Consider the following 27,117-nt stretch of genomic DNA (forward strand, 5'->3'; position numbering starts at 1 on the left):
ATTCAAGTTCCATTTTATCCCATAATCTTTTTAGCTTCATATCTTTCATTAGTTTTTCACTTGAAAATGTGTTCTACATCCCTAACATATTATTGAGGTCAGCTTAATTGGTCTCTACTTGGTGAATTCCTTTTTCTTCCGTTTTGTAAGGAGCAGTATGTGCTTGCTGATCAATAGCCAGTGTCCCAGATTTTTGAAAATCTGATGGTCATAGCTGTTAATTCTGTCCCATTTTGAAATTTAGTCAGCTCAGCCTCCCCTAGCTGAGATTTGCTTATATCTTTAGATCAACTCTGTTCCAAAGTGTCATCCCCTTCATCCATTCTACCTTTAACCCCAGAGGTCAACATTTGTAATTTGTGTTTTTAAAACAAAGTGTTATCATCAACATTATCATCATCATCAACATAAATATTCCCTGTATCATCATCTCACATATTAAGACAGGTAGAGAGAATATTTTATATTATTGGTTCTGGAAGACAGTTTAGGAAATTCATTTCTTTTTTTGCCCTTCATTTCCTTTAGGAGCTTCTTTTACCCTCTTATGTTTTTCTTACAAAACCAGGAGATCAGTACCCCATTCCTCTGATGCTTTGTCAGACTTGCCTGAACAGATGGGAAATTCTCTAGGGCAAAATTTGCCTCTAACTATGTGCCTGAACTGGGTCTATTATTTGCTAGTGATAGTAATCAAAGATAAAAATATTAATCCCACTTCTTTTTTCTTTACTGAAAGAAGTGAGCTGGTACCAGGAAATATAAGAATTACGTTTTTGGGTAGAAATCTGCATGAAATTTGCACAAAGACAATGTACCAGTAAGAACTAGGGTTCTGTAATAATTTTGCAAAGGTTTCTGTCTAATACTGTGCATACAAAAACTCAAAAGGTACCTAACAGCAGTGAAATGATCTTATTTTCTTAAGAGATTTGTTTGGTTTTTTTAAAGTCCCAGCCATGAAAACAGAAAATGCAGTATCATATCCAAAGGTGCAGGGAAGGGACAAACTATAATTTTAGTATGTCAGGAAAAAGATGAAATACATCTTCCAAAACACCATGGAAATGACTTCCTTGCAGTCGTGTCTGTGGCTTATTTGACTTAAATGTTCCAAACTCTATTTTGTAGCATCCTTGATATTTCCTTCTATCTCATAAATGCCCAGTAAAATAGAAGCAGCTTGTATTTTCAATTCAGGGAACTGCAGTTATGTGCTTTGCTCTGGGATCAGATTGCAAATCTGTCATATTTTTGTGGCATACTTCTGTAGGTTGAAGTTTTATCTAGTTTCTCTCACTCAAGAAACTTCTGAATCTCCATTCTGATACCCTCCTTAATCCAGTCTGAAACTTTGTAAGAGTGAGTATATTAATATGATTCTGAATTGCCCAGTCATCCTAGGGTAGAGCATTTTCTCCAGCACAAAAGAGCTTTTTTAACAAATAAAGATAATTATCTACTGACCATTTATCTAAAAAAGCAATAAAAGACAATAGCTTTAAACTGCTAAAGCCCAAACATTAGTATAATTTATGGAACCATGCTAATTAATTTGCCTGAAAACTTTTAATTGATGTGCTTTTGGTTCTCACAGGTTTTCTTACAGGCCATCTCTGAAATCTGATGTCACAGGAGGCTCCCTAATTTTCAGATGTAACAATGGCCATAATTCATTCTAGACCTGGGTGAAAAATCTGCTTCTCAGTCATTCACCATGCTGAAAAATGAGGATCAGTAAGAAGAGATGTGGACATGATATGGCTATAACTGGAATAAATGCTGGGAGTAGGAAGGATGAAATGGGTGCTGCAACAAGGGAAAATATCAACACATTACTGGGAATATTTGCAGTCACCAAAGTGATCTGCTTTACTTCAGGTGTTTGATTTTTGGATTATTTAATCCCTTCAACTTTGTATTAATTTGCCAATTTAAGTGAAAATGTTGCTGGAGTTGGTGGCCATGTCAAAATACCAGATTTCAAATGTCAATGTCAATAAAGAAAGAAGTTTTGTCCTTGTTCAGACAACCTCTACATGATGCAAATTACACTTATAAATGTGTATATGTCTTTACCTTCATTCTGAATGCTTTGGTGTGGTACAAACAGAAGATTCTGAGAATTGCACGTAAATGCAAAGTACGTTTTAGAGGGAATTTAAGTTTCTGAGCCTACAGATAGCTATGCAGAAATTCCTCTTGGCCAGTTCAATACCTGACAGAAGGAAATTATTCAGATCACACCTTCAGACACCTGGTTGTGGATCATCTGTGCTTTTGCTCCTGTTCTGGTCACTGGGGGTGTAGTCAGCACATTCAAGGCAGTGTGCAGAATTAGCTGTCAGCTCATACACTGCCATGCACCCTCTGGTGAGCCAAAGGGCTCTCCCAAGTCCACTGGCTGGGCAGAATTCAGTAGCCAAAATACAGGAATAACATTGTTTGACACATTGAGGAGTGTCCAAGGCATCTTCACAGGGCTTAAATAGTGACACAGGACCTGGAGGTGACTGGTACAGTTCTGGAGCAGCAGCTGGAGTCCAGAGAAGCTATTTTAAGGCCCCTCATAGTAGATGGACAGATTGTGACAGGGACAAGGGGAAATGGTTTTAAACTGAAGGAGGGCAGGGTTAGATTAGATATTAGGAAGAAATTCTTTACTCAGAGGGTTGTAGAGCACTGGATGGAGAAGCTGTGGCTGCCCCATCCCTTAAAGTGTTCCAGGCCAGGTTGGATGGGGCTTGGAGCAACCTGGGATAGTGCAAGGTGTCCCTGCCCATGGCAGGGGGTTGGAACCAAAGGATCATTAAGGTCCTTTCCAACCCACACTGTTCTATGATTTTATATTCCAGATACCTGTGTATGGGTAATGGAGTTGCTCCTTTTGGCTCTGTTATTTATAATGTGAGTTAGATGCTCAGCTCATACCTGCCTGGTGTCTTCAGGTGAGCTGAACACTGCCCAGAGTGACTGCAGGTATGCTGCACACACTTAGATACAATTTGGATGCAATGCCTACAGGTGTTGCTTCTTTAAAATCATCTTTTTCCTGCCTAAAGCCATTTTGGATCCAAAAACCAGATGTTAAACCCGAATCAGCTGCTTTAAGCACAGGTTTAAGGCTGAAACTCTCAGAACCCAGGGTTCCAATAAAAGAAAAAGAAGTAAAAGCGATAGGTTTCTAGTACCTAAGAGATGCTTTAGGACATCCTACCTGGTCTGAAGGTCTCCCATACAACCCCTCATTGATGGTAGCCATGGTCTTGTGTGTTGAAAAACCCAGGATAATTTAACCAATCTTTTACTTTACATCATCATTTAGTTTTCCCCTTGCCTCGAGGGGATATGGACTTGCATTGTCCATTTCGTTGAGTAACATTCATTATGAGGCTGCCAAATAGATTGAGAGAAGAGCAGGACTACAGAGGGCTCAAATCTGTGTTGAGCTGAAATCTGTTCAGCAGAGTGATCACAGCTGATGGGGCTGAAGGAGGTGAAATAAAGCAGAGTTTAGCTCTGGAGCCCTCAGAGGATAAGACAACTGGAATGGAGATGCTGTTTTCTTATTTAATATCTTCCCATTTTATACAGCATGTAATCAAGCCAGAAGGGCAGACTCTGGACATTGTCTTCTTTATTTTCCCAAATAATCAGGGATTTCTGTTCCTATAGGCAAAAAATGCCCAAACCCCTTGATCCAACAGGTGCAAACACGCAGAGCTGCACGAACACAAACATCTGCATGCACACGTGTGTCCATACTGAAAATCCTGGATTGCCTGGAACCGTGCTCTGACATAAATGGGGAAAAAAATACAGATTCAAATATTCATGTTGCAGAAAGCAGGCCTGACCTCCCTGCCAGCTCTGTGCCATCAGTATGCAACACCATCAGCAAGCTGCATGTCTGATCTCCTTTACAAGCTGCCGGGACAGCTGATGAAAGTTTGAAAATAGCTGCTTTTTTTCATTTTCATGGTGAAATTTATGTCTTGCACAGTTTACTTCCAAGGCCAAAGAAATATATAACATACAAACACAAGCCATGAAGGAGCACAGGCAGGTCTGTCTGCTCCTAGCAGGTTTTTAAGCTGAGCAGCAGCACCTTGTGCTGCACAGAACGATGCACAATGAGGCTCCTTGTTAACCACTGCATTTTTACAGGGCTGGTTTAAACTGCATTAAAGCACCACCATGGCATTTACATCTTCACTTTTACTGCTCTAATGTGAGAGTTTCACATTCGAAATCTGCTGTGTCATATCCAGCTTGCATGTAGCCTCTGTGGTAGAAATCAGACCAGGAGGTGTCACAGACACCAAGGCACATGTTCTGGTGCAGCCATGCTGCTCAGAAGGGTCTTATTTTAATATCTCCATCACTTCTAGCCCACTGCATTTTATTTGCATTTTTTCCACTCCTTTAAATTTCTCAGGGAAAAAAACAAGTGAAGGCTATCAAGCTTTAGCCATTTTATTGTTTTGCCTTCATTATTTGCCACCGTTATAAGGCTTTGTTATTTTGACAGGTTCATATTCACCCTGATAGAAAGCAGTAGTAACTTGCTTATTCACATTGGTGAACTTGGAAAATTACTTTGCCCAAAGAATCTTTCCTTCTGCTGGTTTTTGAGCATTACACATTGACTGCAAATTGCTGCATGGATATTTATTCTTACCGGTAAAATATTTCCTTTTTTTTTTTTTTTTTCCCTTATAAATTCCAGTGTTTACAAAGTTGGGAGTGGGGGGAACCATGATTACCTTATTTCTCTTTCAAATACTTGCACATCCAGAATCATCTACAGGCAGAGCATATCTTGCTAGAATAATATGTATTAACTTGAGCAGCTCTGAATTCACAAGACCAGCTTAATAAAGTTTTTGCAGCCCGGTCAATATGTGGGGAGGACTGGCTGAAGAGATTAAGAGATTGTCTCTGAGGGCTTCACGTTTCTTGAGTCAAGGTCACACAATTATTTTCCAACACATTAAGGAAGTTGTAACTGTTTGGTTTGGGTTTTTTTTTTTTTTTTTTACTTTTTTGCATAGGAATGATAAAATGGCTTCTTTATATGTGACATTTATGAATGTTTCCCTCTCTATCTTCCCCCTTCCAAGGTTCAGAATCAAAGGTTCGAAATCAAAGGTTCCAGGGTTCAAACCAAAGACTGCTTCTTCTATGTCGTGATCAGGGCACACATCATAGTTCAGAGATGTAAGAGGTGAAAATTTGGGTGTCCTGACAGTGCAGTTTTCAGTCAGGGACACCTCAGAGAAACTCCTCCTGGTTTCACTCAGATTTATGGATATTTTACAAATGAAAGTTTCAACACGACTGGTGCATAAAAAAATTTCCTTGTCAAGAAATCAGTGTTTTGTCACAATTCTCTTGAGTTTAATGAGATATCCAAGCAGCTAAACACAAGCATAAGTTTTCCTTGCCATTTTCCAACAGTGATACCATCCATCGTCACCAAGAACTGTAAATGGCCAAAGAACAGACATTAAAGATGAAAGAAGCCTATGATTTATTTATTTTGATTTTTACAAGCTGTAATAGAAGAAAGTCTAGGCAGTGTCCCTTTGCCCTTGGAGAAAAATATCCATGCAGGGAAAAGTACAACTTAAACAAACCCCAAAAAGTAAGACACAGACCTGTCTTCTGTTCTGACAGAACCAGTGACCTGGTCCTGAAGAGGTGTAGGAAAATAAATCATTGATTGTCCTGCCCTGATCACAACCATACACATGATCCCCGTAACAACTATGCACTAACTGCAATTACCTACTTGAAAAGTGCTAATTTGGAGACATACCTGTGGATTGTGGTGAAAAATTCTCTCTGTATGAACTGTAAATATTTTTTTAAATACAACTGAAATGCTAACTTAGTCCTTAGATGTATAAAAAAGGTGTCAAAATCCAGATATGGAAGTGTTCTTCAGGTCTACCACTACAGGAAGCAATGCTGCATAAAAGTTTTGGTCTGCACTGGAGAAGATGTTCCATAAATGTTGAAGGAGTGTGTCAGAGAAGCTTTTGATCATAGATCTGAAGGTCACTTCTCTGAAAAATTATCCTGAGAAATTACTTTATCATTGAAGGCTGGCATCTGTTTGTGGAAAGTGGGTCTGCTGATGAGTAAGGATAGAAACAGCTTTTATTGGAGCAGATTTAATCTCTTTGGATTTACAGTTTAAATAACAATAAAACAGCAGTTTGGGATACAATTTAGACATTTTTCTCAGTAGGGGATAAAAAGAAAACAGACTCCAGAAAAGTTCACTGAGATTCTAGACTCAGACTTGCTGGGATCCCTTCTATTTTGCAAGACATTCTGGCTTTTAGGGAGAGAAGGGGCTGGGCTCCTTTAACCCAGCACTCTGTTCGGAGCTTAGAAACTGGGAGCCTGTGAATTGCTTTCAGTGTATTTATGGCTCCTGCAACAGCATTAACAGAACAGTTTCAGCTAAATTTTGTTTCAAGGTTTCAACCTGTTACCTGAAGGGGTCAGCAAGGCACCTAGTTTTCTGTCTGCTCCATCTTTATAATCTGTCTAAACCTGTCACAGTCACTGCCATAATCCTGCTGCTGATACGGCCCTAAAAATGACACTGCGCATGTTTAGTCAGGGGATTTCAGTCCCAGAAGACTGAGAAGTGCTTGCAGCTACAGGTACCTTATTTACCTGAGTAATCTGCCTTCTGTCTGCACTCCCCATGCTGTTGACACCAATTTGTACCAATATTTCTGAGTGTTTTGCTGATCACACACCTGCTATTAAATCCCTGAGGGGTCTTGCAGGTTCATTCAACCCGCAGCGAAAAATCAGACATTCCGTTCTCCCACCCTCTTTACCACTAATTGCACAGAACCATGTGTACACGGAGTTTTGGTCTCATTTGTGCATGTCATTTCAGTCTTGTATATATATATGTGGTCTTTCCTCTCTTGTCTGTCCCTATACAGTGGAACTCCTGACATGGTTTTTTTTCAGTCTGTGCTCATTGATTTTTGAGTAGGTGATTTTCTTACTCACATGTTTACCCATCAGGAATAAATTAAGCCAAATGATGTGGTTTTATGACCAAACAACTTTACTCAAACTGTCCTCTAAAACAGTGTCCTAGAACTGTTTGCTGTGAATGCCAACAACATTGTCCTTTTTTACTCTAGGAGGAGAAATTGAGGGGTGTTATTTAAACTGAAGGTGGGTGTTCACACACCCTGTTAGGACCGTCCACAGATACAATCTGGTCTGTAGGAAAGGGTTCCCAACAGATGGAGGAGGGAGGTTCTGGAAATGGTTTTAAAAAAGGAAATAATAAGAATGAGAAACAGCTTTATTTTCAAGAAGTGCTCACCATGCTTATGGAATGTACTGTGCTTGGTGGCACTTGCTGTACCAAGAGATGTGTTAAAGAGGCCAGGCAGCTGCTTACAACCCTGTGTCCTTGGCTGGAGGACCCAGAGGCTTGTGGAGACCCTCCCACAGTGACTGGCCTTGTTTACCCCTCGAAGCCAGGAAGGGATGGGCAGATTCCAGGACCGCAGGAGCTGCCAAGCCTGAGGACCTTCCTGCTGGCTTTGGAGGGTGAGGAGTCTGGAGGGGAAGGTTGGGGCTGCTGCTCCCACCAGACCCTGAGGACATGAGGTGTCGTGTCCAGAAAGCTGATGCCTTCTTGCAGAGACAGGTCAGCTTTCACAAAACCAAGGCAGATCCCACACTGCTCCAGGGATCTGCCTGGAGCACAGGGATAATGGTATTGGGTGCAGCAGAACAGGAGCATCCTCAGGAAAAAGCAGCAGCAGCAGCACAGCTTGTGCAAGGGTTTTACGATATTCTAAACTCTCATTACAGCATCCAGAGTGGTTTTACCCCCTCTTTCCGTATCACAGAGAACTCCTCAGTGGTTTAACCACAAACTGGGGAAAAAACAAAGAAGAAGAAGAACTGGGTAAGAAAACAAAGACCATAACGTTTTAGCAGCCTGAGGTTCCAGGAGAGTGTGTGCTGGGAGTTGTATATTGCAGAATACCCTGTAAGTCAGCACCTGAAAGAAGGAGAACTGGGACCTTGATTATTTTACTGTTTTCAGGTGCTTCAAAATATCTTTTAAATGTGCCCATAACAACAATCTTCTCGCTTGCAGCAAAATTAAGAATTTTTGTTATGATAATTGCCTGGTATTAAATATTTACTTTCCAGTTGCTGAACACACACTGTACTGGGTAGATCTCCCACACTGGGCAGCCTGTACAGAGTTATGGTGTGGTGGAAATCCCAGTGGCCAAAACATTTTTTGTGGATCTGCAGTCATGGTTCTACACCAACACTGGAAATTTTTTCTAGAAAGGAATATGTCCCATAGGACTGTGATCAGACTGAAGTTCAGAGTGAGTGTTTTATACTTTGTATAGCTTGATGCTTTAAATATACTCTGTATTTTGAACCAAACTGAAGAGTTTTCAGAAGAAAACTGTGAAAGCATCTACTTCTAAAGTGTTGAATGCTCTCCTGCTGATTTTTGTATTACAACAAAAGAAATCAAACAACAGACTCAATTTCAAGCAAAATCCCTTTTAATTTTGTCCCCTTACAGTTATATTATTTTCAGTAGCCTTTTACCCATGCCTTCAGCTGCATGTCACTATGAAAACTATTTTACAATTAACAGTATGAAGTCACTTATATTGTCCAAGAGCTTTCATTATCCATAACATATGATACATTTGAAAAGGGAATTTGGAAAGGACTCACATTTTGATTACATTCTCTGGCAACTCTGCTCAAACATGCCTATACTGAAAGAGTTATTAGCATTTTCACTAAAAATGAGAAATTATTTAATGTCTTTGATGGGAGGAAGTGGGGCAGGATAAAGACAGGTGACAGGACTTTGCAGGACACAGCCATGGGGACAAACTGTGTGAGACCTTCCCTGCTCTGAGATCTTCTGAGCGCTCATTCCAGCTAGAGACACACTCCAGATATCACACAGAGAGAAAACCATGTCTTGCAGGCTTATTTTCCCTGTGATAAAGCTTTGCCCAACTGTGTAACTTCACTCCCTCCTTTTATATATTGCTAGCATGGCTCCAATCCCCACAGAAAGATTTCTCTGAGATCCGACTGGGAATTTGGCATGGGATTTGGTTTCTGATGGAAAATACACTGCTAGCAAAATATATAGCAGTCCAAAAAGATCTCCTGCCTTCATTTTCCAGCACCAGGGTTGACCAAAAAAAAAAAAAAAAAAGGACAATATTATTCAAAACCAGCATATAGGAAGATAAATTTTTAGTTGAAATAAAAAAGCAAAAAAGTCCTGAAATTGGTTTTTAAAAATCTGTTTTCAGTGGAAAGAATTTTTTTGGTCACAGTTTGAAATTAAAAATAATTCAAAGTAGAAGATTTTTCAGAGAGAAAGATTTAATTTTTTTTTGTTAACATTACTTTCCATTGATTCCAGTGAACTTCAGATTGAAAACGAAAGGACAGTAAAGACTTAAAGTGACCTTAATACACATAATGTCATCAGTAAAAGAGCATCACTACTGGGATGCCGTTCATTACTTTTCCTCTAGGTATTAACAGCAGCACTGGCTGATGTCATTAGAAAAGGGACAGAAGTTGAGACATTAATGTATAGGGAGAGAGATCCCTGTACCTGAAGTGTGATTTGGGCTTCAGCTCCTGCCCTTGCTTCCTTAATTAGTTGTGCTGTGAACAATACAATTGGAGAAATAACCAAAGAAGCTGATTAGAGACCTCTGAGTTAATCATCACAATAACTAAGTAGTCCTATGGGCATCAAAACCAATGTAACTTGCTTTGCTGTGGATTTCTGTCTTTAACTTGATTCACTAGTTCACTAAATTATCCTAGGGTGTAAACTTACCAGTATTTGATCTTAAGCCTTCCACTTACTGGGTTTCTTGGTTTTTTGTGACTTCTGAGTCACTCACTGTCACTGAAAATTGAGCTGAAACCAGCCACTGTGATCAGAGTTAGGAACTGAGAAAAAATAATAGCAGTAAAAAATGAATTAAAAAACAAAATTTGCAATCATGCTTCAATTTTATGGGCAAACTCCATGTCAGTCCCTATCAGGCATTCAGACTCTGTCACCTTTTTCCACTTAATTTACACTCAAGCTTAGATTCCATGACCAGCTCTGCAGTTTCTGCCTGCAGAGGATCAGATGGAACAGAGGGCTGAGCTAATGAGGACCCACAGTTCTTAAAATGAAGGCAGAACTGTCACCCAAGGTTTGCACAATTCCTCATTACAAGACCTGAGATTGATTTCTGGATTAGTGTGAATAGGTTCGAGCTCTTCTGCCCTGCCCACCAGATTACTTGATTTTATGGTGGAAGACTCAGCATTTTTTCCTGAAAATGAGACAGGAAAGAATTCAGCTTTTAGCATCAGAGTCAAGTGAGCAAAAAAAGGTCTGTGAATTCGGCCCTTTAATGAAGTACTCAGGGTGCTGGGTCTCACCCCTTGGGTTTTGTGTTGTCATCAAAATATGTAGTAGAAAGTCACTGGTCTGAACAAACATTAGACAGAAAGTCTGACAGTGTGGATTTCAAACAGAATTGCCTTTCTGAGCATCTGAATGACACCAGTCCCCACAAAATATGTCATTTTTCCATTCTTGGGCACATAAAGCCAGGTCTACAGTGGGATCAATCATGGTTTGATGAGGGGGAAGAGAACCAATCATTTTACTGAAGTGTCTCCTGCTGAGACTGAATACTTGATCCAGGGACCACATTTTTTAGATGAAGGTTAGGCACAAATGGTAGCCATGGCTCAGTGGAAAAAAATGATGAGAAAATAAAAGGGTATGAAAGGCACACACATTTGAAAGTTCTCTAAGTACCAGATCATCATGCAATCCCTTTAATAAACTTATGAAGCCCTGAATTACTGTTAGAGGGGTTGGCTGAGATTTTGATAGTACTAAGAATGTTAGAAAATGCCCCCAAAAGATGAAAGGAAGATGAGTTGAATGGAAATTCGCAACCAGACAAAAATTTAGGAAGAACCTCTGGACATGTGACCACAAGTACTGAGTGCTGTGCTATGAACTCTGCAAGCAGAAAATGACAGTAGTCAAATAATCTGTGATCCATCCTGGCTCGGCAGTGCTGGGAGTAGGATGGGCAGTTGTGTGCTGATTTTATAACTTCGTTTATCCCAAGCCTCAAGCATGAGTTTAACTTTTTAATTACATGACGGTGAATTTGCCAAAGGTGAGTGTTGCAGTGCGTGAGACCTCAATGGTCAGGACCAGTGGGCCAGTTGACCCAGGGACAAAACAGGTCTGCTGGTGGGACAGCCCCTAAATCCTGAACCACCCCCAAGCGTGTGGTGAACACAAGGAGCTTTCCCAAAATGCATTGTTTCATGATGTTGATGTATGCTGTTTCTGTATTCTAGATTGGCCTGTTGGCCCCTGCCCCTTTATACCTTGTTTTGTTCCCATCTAGAAAGTTCCCCTCTCCTGGTTCGCCCATTGGTTTCTGTTCTCCTGCCCACCCATCCTACTTCCCCATTGGTTATTACACCTTTGGTCCGCCCTCATTCCGCCTCCCTGCCCTCAGACATTGGCTCTGATGCTCACCCGCCCCTACCAGCCCCATATATAAGCCTGTACCCTTACTCTCCATTTTGTCTTTTGTTTGTGGATTCTACACATGTGGAATAAACCCTCGTCACTGGAACCCCATACAAAAGACCCTTCTCATCTCTTTTCCACACATCGCTGCCTCTTGGATGTGTGTGTGAGTGGTTGTACCGCCTAGGGGGTGTGTGTGCCTGTGCCTCCATTTAGCCCCAGCGTCAAAGTGGCTCCCTCTGGTTGGGGACACTTTTGGGAAGGTCGCAGCACCTCACCACCTCTGCACGCCGTGGCAGGTGACTGTGTGCTCAGGTTCTCTGCTGAGCCAGGGAATTCTGCCAAAGTGCTGCAAACGGCGTCATTTGTCATATTAGCATTGCAACCAAACACGCTTGATGTTTTTTCCCCAAGTCACACACTAAACGAATGGATTGCACAGCACTTTTCCCCTTTAGAGCCAAAGAACATAACGCCATTACTCAGTCCTGCCTGCATTTCTTTCTCCATACTACAGAGTTGTTGAAGTTTATAAGAATATAGACTTGGTTCTTTCCAAGCAAGCAGCAATATTAGCAGAAATTTTTCAAACCCTGATTCTTCTGCCTGAAGAGTTTTGTTGGGGAAGTTCTTATTTTAGGTTGGCATAAAATCAGCTTAGAGGGAGGTGATGAGCATTTCACTGTTTGAACAGTTTGTGTGTTTTCCTTGCTCCTCACTCCAAAAATGCTGTCACAGATGATTAAATAATCTGTACCAACCTTTAGTACTGAGAAGAACAAGAGAGTTAAAACTAATCTTTCCAAGATTATATTGATTCATATTGATTACATCCCCCAGAGGAAAGAGAGGAAGAGGACAGAAAATAGTCTTTATACAAATTTGACATGGGAGCAAAACTGTATCACTAAAGTTTTATGAGGAATTTTCTGCTGTTTTCTTGTCTAAACAGTCAAAACGATAAGTCAGAACTGGCAAAGCAAAATATGATCATTGTTATGTATATGTTCCTTCAAGAAGAAAAACCCTTCTTACAGTGTCAGTCTAATGGGAGGATCCAACAGCTTTAGGAGAACAGAGTTCAGATACGGTGTTTCTTATTATCCTTAATGAAAAGAACATTAAATAAGAATGACTGCTGTGGGAGAGTGAAAAGCTGAAAGAGTTAATGTAAACCTGAAAGAGTCAATGCCTCAAACACTCAGCAGAGGAGAACAAGAATGTTGCCACGCCAACCAGATAAGGTGTGGTTTGAAAAGAGGGTCTTGTGGAGGTAGGACAAAGATTTTCTGACACCAACTTCCTTATCTCGGGTAACTATTTTTAAAAACAAGTTTGAGACAGACCCCCAACCCCTTGTGAAAAGTTTGAGAATATCAAAATGTGCTTGTGTGAGGAAAAATAGCACAACTGAGGGGCTGGGAGTGCCACTGTCATTACAGGAACCAGACCTGGGACAGTACTGGGCCGTAGGGTGCTGACCTGGATCTGTTCTCTTTATTTCCATTTTCCCATCTTTCCTTCTTCCTCTTCCTAAAAGTTTAAATCACCATTCAGCCTGTCTATTGTGAGGTTAAAAGTTGAATCCACTGCTGCTGTGGGCTGTTCAGAGAAGTTTAATCCATGGGCTGTTCAGAAATGTTTAAAGCCTTTCTGCTGTTTAACTTGTCATAAGGTTTAAATCATTGCTGCCATAAATAAAACTTTCTAATTGATTGCTTGGCATTGTTTTGCTTTAATTTAGCCCAAAGTTTGGCTGCCCCAGAGCCAGCAGCTGTCCCAGAGCTGCCTCACGGTAGCCAACTGAACTTGATTCTCAATTAAAGAAAGTTAAATTCATTGGGAATTGTGTCACTCTCCCCTCATCACACTGTCTGCAGCACAACATTTCAGAAATCCATTTACAGGAATTTTCCAGTAGTTTCCTGTTTTCAGCTATACAAAGGGTTTTTTGAACAAATACAGAAGGGAATTGAAGTGAGGATCATGGGGTAGGTGGGACGACAATCCATTTGAAATTATGGAAATGGATGAATCCCTTAGTCATTCACTTTGGAATGCACGTTTGCTGGGGTTTTTGGTCTAAAGGTGAAGCAGCTTCCTCTTCTTCAAGAGTATTTTGTTGCTGTAGTTTTGGATTTTATTTTTGTATTTTCTCACAAGATTTTATTTGTTGGTTTTGGCACAAAGAACAGACCATAAGAGAGCTCTCCAGGAATGCATAGCATCTCTGCCCTTTTGATTGTGCTGCTTTTTGCTGCTGCAAAGGTTATTTTCTGTGATGGCCCCTATACAAACGTGTCTTGTAAGATGTTTCAGCATCAGATTTTAGATGGCACTGGCTACATACTTGATCCCATTGAAGCGAATGGTAAAACTCTCCCTGGTCTTCCGTGGGCTGAATTTTATCACAGAACCACAGAAAGGTTTGGGTCTGAAGGGACCTTAAGGCTCATCTCATTCCAACCCCACCACCTTCCCCTAAACCAGGTTGTTCACAGCCTCATCCAGCCTGGCTTTATCATCTCCTGTGTTAATTTTTTTCCAGTTTTTCACGATAAAGCCTGAAAACATTGATTTCTCTCCCTTTCTCTTTTCTCTCTATCACTGAACTCAAAGTTGATTGTCCTGTCCTAAGTGGACCCCTTACAACTTACAACAAAATAGGTGGAAAATTCTCCTGTCCTCCCTCAATAGCACTTTATACCTTTGTCAGATAGGTGCAACATTACAGAGTCAAGAGAGGGAAAAAAATTCCGCTTTTTTCTGAATGGAGGAACGAAAATCTCGCTGGGATCCAGTGTTCGGCTTCTGCTGAGAAAGTGACTAACTTAAAAAAAAAAATCACCTGATGGTACACTGTAAACTTGGCACACTAAACTTTTTTTTAAGGGATCATCAAAAATCACTGTGAGCATTTTGCCAGTTATAATATACTTAAAATAAAAAGAATCATTTGCCAATTTAAGTTGTTTTGGGTTTTTTTTCCTTGTACAATTATGAGAAGCAATGTTTCAGAGCCCAATGCCTGGATAGTTCTATTTTGTGTCCTAATAGCTCATAGTCTGCTCCACCACACATTCTTCATCCCAAAATAATCTGGACATTTCTACTTCAGTACAACTTCCAAGAGGACTTCTCCCTGAGTAAGACAAATGCTTCACTGATTTCGTAGTGCTAGAACAGCATTAAGACCCTAATTTATTTTTTTTCTTTTTCAAGTGCTGCACAAAAAACTATCGTGCTTTTAACAAAAAAACCCCAAAACAACAAAAACAACAAAAAACAAAACCAAAACCCAAGCAAACAAATTAAAAAACCAGGCGTAGAAACAAACTAAATTTACTAAAACATTCTAACAGAATTTCACCCTACAACCAGTTTACCAACGTTGATTAATTAATTCTTGTGACACTGAAGTTAGTTACTGTAGATGGAGACAAATCAATGGCCTGAAACTGTGCTGAGAGGGTTGTGTCTCTGTGCTGGTGTTTGTTAGATGTGCCTTGAAATGTCAGGCAGAGTCATTACCGTGGGGGCTGCGCCAGTAACCTTTCCCAGGATGGCATAAAGGAAATGGGGGTTATAAAGGCAGTCAAGTCCTCCACTGAGCTGACTAATGCACTGCTTATTTCTCATGACCAAAGGACAGCCCTCAATTGTTTCAAATCTGGATGCAGAAATCTGAAATTGTCACATAGCTCATACACAGAAAATCCTCTTGTTTGTGTCTGTGTGAGGCTGAAAACTTTTGATCCTACCTGCAACAGCAAAAAATGAAGATATTTCAAAATGAAGGAATGAAAATACTTTCTAAATTAAAGGGTCATGTTTTTGTAAAAGAATTATATAATTTTTTACTGGCTTTTAGTGCAAATATTCTTTAAAACTGAGCTTTTTTCCCAGTAGAATATGTCAGTTCTTGCCAGATAATTCATTAAGAAAAAAAAATTGCTCAGTGTATGCCATATTGAGCCGTCTCAGATGGTTTTTTGTAAACCCAACAGCATGAGCACAGATGATCTCCATAAGAGTGCAAGTTCAAGAAATTGGGATAAAGCAGCCTGGTGGACTTGGATGTCCAGCAGACTCAAAATAAGCCCTTTCCAACACCTTCTCTGCCTTCCTCAATGATGCTGTCAAGTTATTTGAAGTCACTTTGTGATTCTCAGTCGGTTTCTTTGCTGGGCTGGGACATAGGGCTGTGTCCATCCTGTACTACACACCTCGCGTAGGGTCTCTGTCGGGATGTGTCTTTTCCTGCGCAACTGACCAAGGGACCTACAAAGACAAATATTTCTTAAGGGGGGGCAAAGTCTTGCCTTGCAATTCTCTGTTTGTTAGGACAACAGAGGAAATTAGGAAGAGTAGATCCAAGTTAGAGTGAGGAGTGTTGGTCACTGAAAACAAAAGTCAAAAGCAAGTCCCTTTACCAAATGGCGCTTTCAGGGCTCAATTCAATATGAATTTTCTCCTTTTCTCCCTATGCCTCGAAAAAGAATCATCTTTACAATAGGGCAGATAGCAAATAAAGGAAACAGTACAGAAGTGTGGTTGCTGTCTCTCGGGACAGGGTGAGACTAAGTAAAACTGAGTTCAGCCCAAGAAAATAATTTGAAGATGGCTTTGTACTCTTAGAAGAGCTGTGAGAAGAATGGAATGTTCTGTATTCTTTTCCTGCATTGCAAATAAGATGCACATTCTCCTGAGAAAAAATAAGTTGCATATTGAGTATACAGAGATGCCCAATGGTTTGAAAAAAAAACAACTATCAAGATGAAATGTAAATAAGGGTCTGTATGCCCAGTAGTAGTACCAGAAACAGATGTCTCAGTGTGAGTGTGGAATAGCTGCCTACGTGGGGAGAAAGAAAAATAAATGAATAAAGGAATAAAAAAGCAACAGACAATCACGTGGGTGTGGGATGAAGGGATGTATAGAATTCTTATGGATAAAAAAAAGAAAAAGCTATTTCACTCTTGTTTGGTGAGAGTCAATTGGTTAATGTATTTTTGTGGCTGTAATAAATAGAAAAATGCATGTAATTTTTTGCTACTTTAAAACACTTAAACAGATATATTTAGATTTATGGCATTTTGTCTTCTCTCCATAAAAGAATGTTTGATTACAGACAATATAATTTTCTAATAAAAGCCTTCCTTTTCTTCCAAGTCCAGCAAGTGGAACTAAGTCTACTGACGAATAAACCTGTATTTAGCTGCTTGGTTGAATAATGTGGCATAAACTCTATGTATGTATTTTGTTCACACACTTTGACTTTCACATTTAGTCTTTTTCCCAAAACTTGGCAGCTGACTTTGTATGAGTCAGGAACAGCCAGACAAAAGCCCCACAAGCTCCCACAGTTGTTTATTTCCAATCATTCTGGAGCCTTACAAATTATTCTTCACTGATGAGAAGTCTCTGAGCTTTCTGACACTGAACTGGTGCCATTTGAAGCTGCTGGGTGTGCTTGGGATGTGCGTGGCCCTCTAAGCCACATTCCAGCCAGGCAGGAGGCTGTGCTTCCTTCCCATTTAGTGTTTAGATTGCTGGAGCACTCAAATGAGATACATTGAAGATGTTGGTGTCAGTATTTAGGTCCCTGTGTGACTTGTTATTTTTAAGGAGTTGGCCACCTTCCATCAGGTTGGCACTTGAGTGAAAGTCCATATTTTGGACTTGGAATCTCCAAAATTTGCACTCAGATACAGCCCCTTTCTTACCTAAGGCAGACATGAATTCTGATCTAGTGTCGTGAGTGGAGCTGATGCAGACAGCATCATTTCACCTGGGTCTTTGTAAACTGCAAAGTTGTACTGGCTTCCTGCAAAAATGTTTGGCCCATGAAAACTCTATACAACAGGATGGCACTTTTCTCTCATGAAAAATTTGTAAAAAGAGTTTTATACACAGTTTCCATTTCCAGTGTTTTTCAGAATTCTCTAAGTCTAAATAATGAAAGAATAGACTAACTGCTAAAGAGAAAAGATGGAGGAGAGATCGAATGCAGCCTTCAGGTTTTTTTTATAGTACCCATAAACTGCTGCTGAACTAAAACCTGGATGTGCTGTTTCTCTGTGTCTTCCCGCCTGCACTCTCCACTTCCCCCAAATAACAGAACATTTCCCTGTCAGGACCCTGAGGGCAACAAGGGACAGGTAACGATGATGAAATTGATGACTTAGTTAGCTGCTATAATTTATTGAGTATAAACAAAACAATATAATGAATAACTTTCAAGGTACCACTTAAATCAGAATGATTGACATTTGATGGAAATTTGTTGACAAGCTCAACATGACCCAGAAAAGTGCACAGGCAGTCCAGAAGCCAACCATGCCCTGGGCTGCATCCAAGGCAGCATGGGCAGGTCAAGGAAGGGGATTCTGCTCCTCTGCTCTCTCTCTGAGCAGAATCTCCTCTCCACAGCAGAGGTACTCCAGGCTGAGAGAGCTCAGGGTATTCAGCCTGGAGAGGAGAAGGCTCCAAGGGGACATTCTGACACCTTCCAGTGCCTAAAGGTGCTCCAAGAGAGATGGAGAGGGACTTTGGACAAGGTCATGGAGTGACAGGACAAGGGATAATGGCTTTAAACTGTTGTTTAATGTTAACATTTTTAAATGTGCCTTCTCACTCTCATCATCTATTTGGAACTAGATGACCTTTAAGGTCCCTTCCAACCAAAATCATTCTATGAATCTGACTTTTGTCCAGTCTACAAATGTGCTAGTTTTCCACATTTCTGGTATGTGGAGATATTATATTAGATTCCACTTTATAGTATCTCAGAGTTACATTTGAAGTTTAGAGAATTTTTTTGTCCCTGATTTCCACTTTATTTGAAGAAAACAAAACCCACACAATTTATATCTGCATTGAAGTTTCTTGAAGATTATTTGAAATGTCAGATTTCTTCTCATCCCTAACCTGGCTGTTCTCCCCAGTTCCTTCTCTTTGGGTTGGGAAATCTTGTCAGAGTAGGAGCAGACACTGAATTCAGGTGTCTGGTCAAAGGGAATTGGCACAGAAGAAAAAAGATAAAATTTTGATCAGATGCAATTTACTTCTCTGACCAAGTAATTAGGAAAGATGTATTCAGGTCTGAAAGGTACACAGAGCCGGAAAAGGTTTGAAATGCCAGGAGGAGAAGGAAGTAGAATAATCAATACAGATATTTGTATTCTGCAATCAATGGAAGTTGTACTTTTAAATCAGGGTAACATTGATTCATGGATTGTTTTTTTTTTCCTAAAAAAGAAAACAGGTGTGAGGTTTACATAAAAGGGAGGCTGAATAATTTGAATTCTTTTTCTGTGCCTAATTTCTAGTTGCTGTCTGGTGACTGAGCTGCTTTGAGATCTCATCCTAAACTGTAGTTTGTAGAAACATTCCTGTGGCACCTTGGTCTACATATACTGGGTTTTTTCTATCTCTAAGAGATCCAAATGACATGAGACATCAACTAAAGTTCAAAATTCAATCCATTCGTGCAGCCTGTGAATTTATTTAGCTCTAGCTCTGTAAGTCCTTGGAACACATTTTTGGAAGGCAACTGTTGCACAAGCAGCTCTGTTTTCTAAATGCATGATTGAGTTTACAGCCATTTAAAACCAATTCAATGTTGGCATAAAGACAATGCATACACCTAGGTCAGCTTTGAATCGTCCTTTAATTTCCCCCGAATCTCTTAATTTTAATTCTAATTTCCCTCTTTTATATCTAGCTTGATGATTTCATTTGGGTATTTTCTTCTTATTGCTTATTTTCTTTCAGAAAGGCATGGTTAGATAGAAACTATTCCATTAATTTCAAGCAGTTAACTCATCACCTGCTTGGGTTACTGTCTTCATGGCATCTCTGCAGTGACCCAATCGACCTTCCCTTCTCCCTTCTCCCTTCTCCCTTCTCCTTCTCCTTTTCCCTTTCCCTTTCCCTTTCCCTTTCCCTTTCCCTTTCTCTTTCCCTTTTCCCTTTCCCTTTCCCTTTCCCTTTCCCTTTCCCTTTCCCCTTCCCTATCCCTTTCCTTTTCTCTTTGCTTTTCTCTTCTCTTCTCTTTTGTTTTCTCAAGGTTCTGCACTGGTTTTTGCAGTATAGTTATATTCTTCAACTTTTTCTTTCCATTCATTAGGCTCTCAAACTGTATAACCCCAGGAGTCTTTGTCCTATTTGTTGTGCAATCTACACATAACAAAAATCATTGCAAAGAGGATAGGGAGCATCTAGGATGAAAAATAATGGGCTTAGGTTCCTTGCTCAAAGCAATACTGAAGTTAATAGGGAATTTTTTCTGATGACAAAATCTGTTGGTCACCAGTGTGGATTGCCCAGAACGAGCAAGAAGCTCTCATTGCATGATCTTCATAGAACACATTAGACATAAATCTGACAGAAATGTCATCATTGCGTTTGCTCCTGTCATGGGTAAAGGAAGGACCTTTTCATCATCCAGTTTTCTGTGTCTGTGAAGAGGGTTGAAGATCCTTTAGGAGTGCTGGTTTAATGGGAATAAAGCCTGCTCAGGAGGCTTCCAGCACACCCTGGGATCAAACTCTCTCTTCAAAGAAGTTTTACAGCTAACCAGGAGATCTCATTAAGGTGATGTCTTCAGCTTCTGATGCCCTGACATACTTCTCAACCCTGTAGATCAGAGATGAGTACGATTTAAAATTTCAAGCCTCAGATTTTTTGCTAATTGCTCATCAGGGAACATTTGCCTCACAGCTTGAATGTAACTGAGTATCATGATTTTGGATTAAAGAACACTCTTCCTCCCTCCCTTTCAGCAAGACAGGAGACACTTGGCTTTTGTGATTATTTTGCTTCTACTGTTTCCTGTCTTCATTTTATTTTGTTAGTTATTTTTACTGCTGGAAAAAAAAGGTCATAGTTATTTATTTTTATTAGAATAAAAATGAATCACTATGGGTGGAAGAAAAAGCAAGATCTACTGCAAGAGAAAGTTTGGACTTCAGGTAAATAAAGAAAGCACAATGGAGAGAGCATGTGCACATTATCTGATGAACCTGAAAGCTTCACTTGATAGAACTAAAATGACCAGCTAGAGAGAAATATGGTCCTTTTTTTTACTCCCAGCCACTAGCACGCAAAAGATCAAGGAGGTATGTTATCATCAGATCCCAAATCTCAACAAGAAGGTGGTATAAAATATCAATCTTGAAGTCAAGTTTCTTCATGAACATCATATAGTGGCTTTATCAGACAAATCTCAGAATGGCTGTGCAATTCCTTAACGTGGAAAAGAAAAGCAAATTTAATAGGAATTATTAAAGACCAACCTCTCTTCTTCCTGTGCTCCCAGGGCTGATAGAATATCCTATGAGGAACTTGTATCCACAACGTATTTGTGAGGAATGGAACTTCACCCTGTTAGGGCTGCCTGTAAGATCTCCCTGCCTCTGTGGCTGGAAATATTCCAGGGAGCCCCATGGACTGTTCTGTTCCTTCTGACACTGTTCAGTCCCATAACAAAAGTCAGTTTCTACACAATAGGAAGGCTGCATGTGGGCAAGTCAACACAGTTTCACAGTGGAAGGGAACAGGCCCTGCTAGTACCAGACATCAGGATTTTCTCAGGTGAAATGCACCCTGGAGATGTGTATTTTTGTTTCCTGACTACAAAGGGAAATCTGGTGACCACCCCACACAGAGAAGCCTGGTGATGAGCAAGATCAGTAGTGGTGCCCCTGCAAGAGAGATGGGATTTCGGGGATAATCAGCAATGTCCTTATGTTCCCTCCAGCACCACCAGTTTGGTGTCTGGAGCTGCAGCCTGTGACTTTTCATGGAAATGAGAACTATGGATGACAAGCAAATCAAGCCCAGTACTCACATCCTGTGCATCCAAACCCTCCAGTCTGTGTAGATTAAGTTTTGGTGTTGAAAACATTTATGTTGGTTGAACAGGAGCTTTTTACTACTCAAAGAGTGAACACTGTTGCTCTGCATGAAATTTGTTTATGTCTATGAACCAGTTACTTGTTTTGGGGGAGAATTTAATAGCTGAGCAGCAACTCCTCCACTGCAAGTAGTAACCGTAGCCACTGCTCCAGCTGCTGTCAAAACAACCCCTCCACTCCTGTCAGATCAGCTCTTCTGTTTACCACAGTCTTCTGATATTGGACAGTATCACTGCATGAGGGATTTCATATTTAAGTTAATAATCCATTTGATTCCCTCACTAAAAGATTTTCTATTGCTCTGAGAATGTTTACAGTCTGATTCCATCCATTTTTGTGCTTGCTGCAGTCACAGTCATGCCTCTGGCTCAGTCACTTCATGTAGCATCACATTTCGCATTCTTTAGGTCTTTAGATTACCCATAAGCCTACAAGTGTTTTTAGTACTTTTCTCCTCTTCATAAACATCTCATTATTTCTCACCCTTATGGGCCCTGACGTCTGAAGTTGTCCTCATTGAAATTTCATTTTAACTCTCCTCTAATTTTTTTTTGAAGATGTAGGTCTTGTGCAGAACTAATGTTTTTAACACTGTTAATTGTGCTATGTGTCTTGGAAAAAAAAAATACACGTAACTACCTTGATCATATTCCCTGGTTAGTTTTTTATCTGACACTTAAATCCCTTGGTTGCCCTATTAGGATGGAAGTAGTCCAAATTAGGGGTGCATTGCCACTGTGATATGATCACCTAGTTAATTACTGACAGGCCCTGAGAGATTGCTTGTTTTTTTGCTCTAATTATTTCTGAGGACAATATTCCTGTCACCTTCAAGCTGTGCATATACACCATGCAACAAGGAAGTCTTTTAAAACTGGACAATAAAACAAATTTTGCTTTCTTAATAATATGACCTAACCCTTAGACATAATGAAATTTTCTCACTCGCCCTTGTAGATTGTAGTTTATACTTGTGTAGAGAAATTGTGACTTTGCATCAATTTTTCATTCGGTATAAACATAAACAAATACCAATTGTGGTTGAAACTTGTGTTACATCTGACTAAAACTCATTAGCACAATTCTTTCCAGAGCTTAAAATGGCTGGTTCTCTGCTTATTGTCCTGGTGTTACCAAACTAACTTTGGTTAACATTTCCCTCTGCGAGGGAAGTCACTAGATGACTTAGTGACAGCATACAGATTTAATTCCTCAATTATTCGCATGGTGAACTTAATCAAAGCACAGCGCATCTCCCTTTTGGACATTTCCTTCCTCTGCAAATTGTGATGCAGGGAGAAGGAGTAAAGGAAAAGAAAAAAGTCTTGTCAATTCCCTTAATCTTCATGATGTTAGATCAGGAAGACTGAGGAGACTAAAAAATACCCTTTTTTCTTTCTCATTCAGAGTGTTATGGTTTTACAAGTAATTCTTTACAGTTCGGTGTACAAGAACCTCAAATCACTGGAGAGCACTCCTGGCAGGGTGTTAGATTGATGCATCATTTTGGACTACCATTCCTAAGGACCTGCTCTGCAGATCACCGGGGGTTCGCAGAGACTCTTCTCCAAACTTAAGTTACGTGTTTGGCTTCATCTTACTGGTGAGTATCAACATCAGAGCAATTCACTGGTGTTCCTGTTACAGGCAAAAGAACTCTGACAGTCAGGCTGGTTAATGGAAACTGGGGTTTGATTCATCTCAATCAGAAGTGAACATCTAAAATAGGTCAGATAAACTGTGCTCTGAAAATACATATAATTCTCTTTTGATCACGAATGGACTGTCTCAGAAACAGACATATAGTGCTTTTTAAATTTGGGCAGGATGAATCATAAGGACTTGTAGATGGAAGAGTGAAATTGGCTATGATTCACCCTTCTCAAAAAAAATGTAATCCATTTTAAATTGCTGCTGTGATTTCCAATAAAAATGATCCTTCAGTGTCATCACAAGGGAGACCATTCACTCCTAGTTTTTAGATATGCTTTATTACATGCTTTATTTTTGTATAGCTGGAGAATTTCCCCCAAATTCACTGTTAACTCTATTTTGACCATGGTTTGAAGAAACCCAAGTGTAGCTGTTGGAAGTAACAATCATCAAAGAAACATCCTTAATGTTTCAGAGAAACCTGTATTGCGTGTAATCTCCCTGGAAGCTGACTTTCCATCCTCAGTGAGGCTGTCCTTTAATAGCAGGTGTTGCAGCTGGAGTTGGTACAGGTTTTTACTTGATTCAAGTAGGAGATTTTCAATATCGTGCAGTTTGGAGCCTTGAAAGCAACAGCTCTTCTGACTCTGCTTGTCTTCCAGCTGAGGAGCTTTTTTATGAAAGGACTTTTTCTCCTTTGAAAATGTCAGTCACAAAAACCTGAATGTTTTTGAGTGTACTGATTTCACCAAAACTGTGCTGAAATGATCCCTTAGCACAGGCGGGGTTGAGACCAAATGTGAATGATGTAAAAATAACTCAATAATCCAAATACTTTTCTGGAATATGGGTGATGTAGCTTCAATTCCCATCGTGAGACTGAATAATTATGTAAACTTTCACACTCTATACAGCTTAGGTGTGTGTCTGCTGCATACAGCTATCATCTGTTCTTGAAGTAGAACATAAATTATCCTTTCACAACAGCAATTAACAGCTCTTTTTTTTCCTCTGTTTTCCCCCTTACTGGCCCTGCAAGCAATGGGATTCTGTACTTCTTCAACTGCTTGGGATAATGCACCAAATATTAATAATGCACAATTATATATCAAAAAGAAAAAGCTGCCTTTACCACCCTTTCAAACATTATTTAAGAAAGGAAAGGTTTTTAAAGCAAAGTATGGAAAGTTGACAGTGCTTGGGGAGCATTGGAGAGAGTGACAAATAATTTACTAGGCTGAACTCCTGATAAATGGTGAATGCTTGTTCTGTTTGACCGAAATATAGCTTTGATATGAGTGGTTTTGGCATCTTACTGCCTTATGAGAAAAATTACACAGCTTCAGGTTTTGACTCAAGCAGATGCTCTGTGCCTTATATAGCTTTGTGTTTTTGGAGCGCCAGTCCTCATTCTGTCTTTAATCTGCTGCTGGTTTCAGTAGCAATGAGAAACAATCCCCAAATAAAATAAAATAAAAAGAAGTAAAAGGAAGTCAAAAGCATTTTGAAGAATTCTTATTTTGACTTTTAGAGTGACGTGAACAGAATGGCATTAGCAGAATGTCACATGGCAATAAACAGACAAACAGCACAATTCTGCAAAGTCAGGGACTGTGAAGTTTCCCATCCTTCCCTCTGCATCACTATCTTCCAGTCACAGCTACCGTGAGAGGAGGGAAAAGATGGATCTCCAGGCTGGGAGAACAGAGGAGAGGCCACTGGAAGTGAAAACCAAGCAGCACAAAGCTTGTCTTTCAGATGGAGATTTCCTATAGTGAGGGCCTTATATCCTCCCAGCCAGGGAGACATGGAGGAGTTCAGCTGTGAAGGAGTTCAGCTCACACCATCCCTCACTAGCCTGTAAACCATCACCACAGTTTTCAAGCAACCCTCACGTTTCAATAGGATTATCCTCAGAAAGCAGTTGTGGGTAAGTGTGTGCAATTTTCCCCACGATCTGGGAGGTCTTTGGGATCCAAAGGCAAAAAAGAAAAAGAGTCTCAAAACTACATGAGTCCCCAAAATTGGATTTAGATAAAAGAAGCCCAAGCTATCCTTTGCTTCTTAAGGTTTTCAGCATTGCTGATTTTGATTAAGGCACATGAAAGATCCCCTATTTTCATAACATTATGAGCTGTTTTGTTCTGGAAGTCATCTCCATTAAAGGCTGCTGACAGGCACCCAGCAAGTGCACGGGGCTGAGTGGGGTAAATGGGAAGCTGTATCCATTTGTCTGGTGTTTCATATACCAGTTTAATTTTGAAAGCATTTATTTTCTCTTCATTCGAGTGGCCTCTTTTCAAGAATATCCTTCCTAATCTTCCCCCTTTTATGGAGCCTCCCAATTAGCTTTAGCTCACAGCGTCTTGAAAACAACACAAAAACACATTAAAGCAATTGCAATTTAAAAGAAGAAGTGATTAAAATACTTTTAATTGAGGCTTTTCAGGAATTGCCACCGCCGCTATTATTTCCAGTATTTCTTGGTGGTTCTCTGTTTATCTAAACAGAATTTTAAATTTCCATCCTCTAACTTCACTACCTGCCAAACTGAGACTTTTTCTTCCAGAAGTGGTATAACTGTTTTTACTGCTTATGCTGCAGGTAGGGAAGGGCTGCAGGATATTTTAGTTTCCTATGGAAATCCTCGTCATGGAACACTTTTCAAGAAAATCATTGGACGAGACTGCCAATCAAAGGTTAATTGTTGATCTAGTAATTATTAACTTGTTAATCTTGTTATCGCTAAAAAATCCCCAGTTTTCCTAGGCAAAAAAAAGTGTACTTAATTTGAATTCTTAAAGTCCTGCATGTGTATGGAAAAGGCTTGCCTGAAATTGTCACTCATTTCTCCTTTTTTGTTTTTTAAGTATTTGATGTGTAAGAAACATATTCCAACTGGAGAATGCCCTGTGAATCATTAAATTCTTTCTTGAAGCCCAGGCTTAACTGCTTATTTGAATATGGAAGTACTTGAATTGTATGTGCAAATATTGTAACAGTAGTTAGAAAAAAAGGGTTTATATTTTTTACCATGCAGATACATGCATAACTTTTTAGAATAGCTATGAACAATTTTTACTTATGCTTAGTCACAAGTATATTGACTTATACTTATTTGACAAATGTATTGACTTATATCTAGAAACAAGTCTCAGCTATTTTTCTTTGCCTCCTTCCCTGTGTTCCATTGTGATAATAGCAAATATTCGGAACACTTTGCATTGAAAAAACGAGAAAACTCTGCTTTTTTGGCCTCTGTCCTATAACAACATTGAAACATTAAGGCTTCACGCTGCTGTGTCACCTGTTCTCTCATCTGCAGCCACTGTTCAGATCAGTACAACATCATTTCCCTGTACTTTCTTTTTTACACACAACACTGCCTTTTCCTTGTGACTTTCATCCTCTGACTGCTTTGCCCTTCCTGGTTTTCCCTCCAATCTTTTACAGATTTCCAGCTGTGGTTTTTAGTTCTTGGTGCTTATGTGGATATTTCCATATGCAAAGAAGGAACTGGACTGGCAGTTAGTGAACACAAGGGTGTCTGCTTACACCTTCCAGGACATCTTAATTCAAATAGAGGAGAAATTGTATTTTTATAACTCCACTAGAAAGAATGGAAAGCTATTTCCAATATAAACAAAAAAACCAAACCAACCAAACAAAAAAACCCACCAAAAAAACACCAACCAACCAAAAAAACCTCAAAACCCAAACAACATAGAAAAATGTCCAATAAAAAACCAGACAGATTGTGTCTGTGTCCACAAGAAGAAATAAATAAATTTTCTTCTTTTATATGTATATAAATATATGAACATATTTGTTTTCTATATACATATTTTTGTTTTCTAAAAAAAATTTATGTATGTTCATATATATGCCTTTAAGACTATACTAATCTTTGAC

Source organism: Corvus kubaryi, unplaced genomic scaffold, assembly GCF_017639235.1.
Source record: "Corvus kubaryi isolate FWS band 111438036 unplaced genomic scaffold, C.kubaryi_AGA036_p1.0 split1-131, whole genome shotgun sequence".
NCBI classification, from domain to species: domain Eukaryota; kingdom Metazoa; phylum Chordata; class Aves; order Passeriformes; family Corvidae; genus Corvus; species Corvus kubaryi.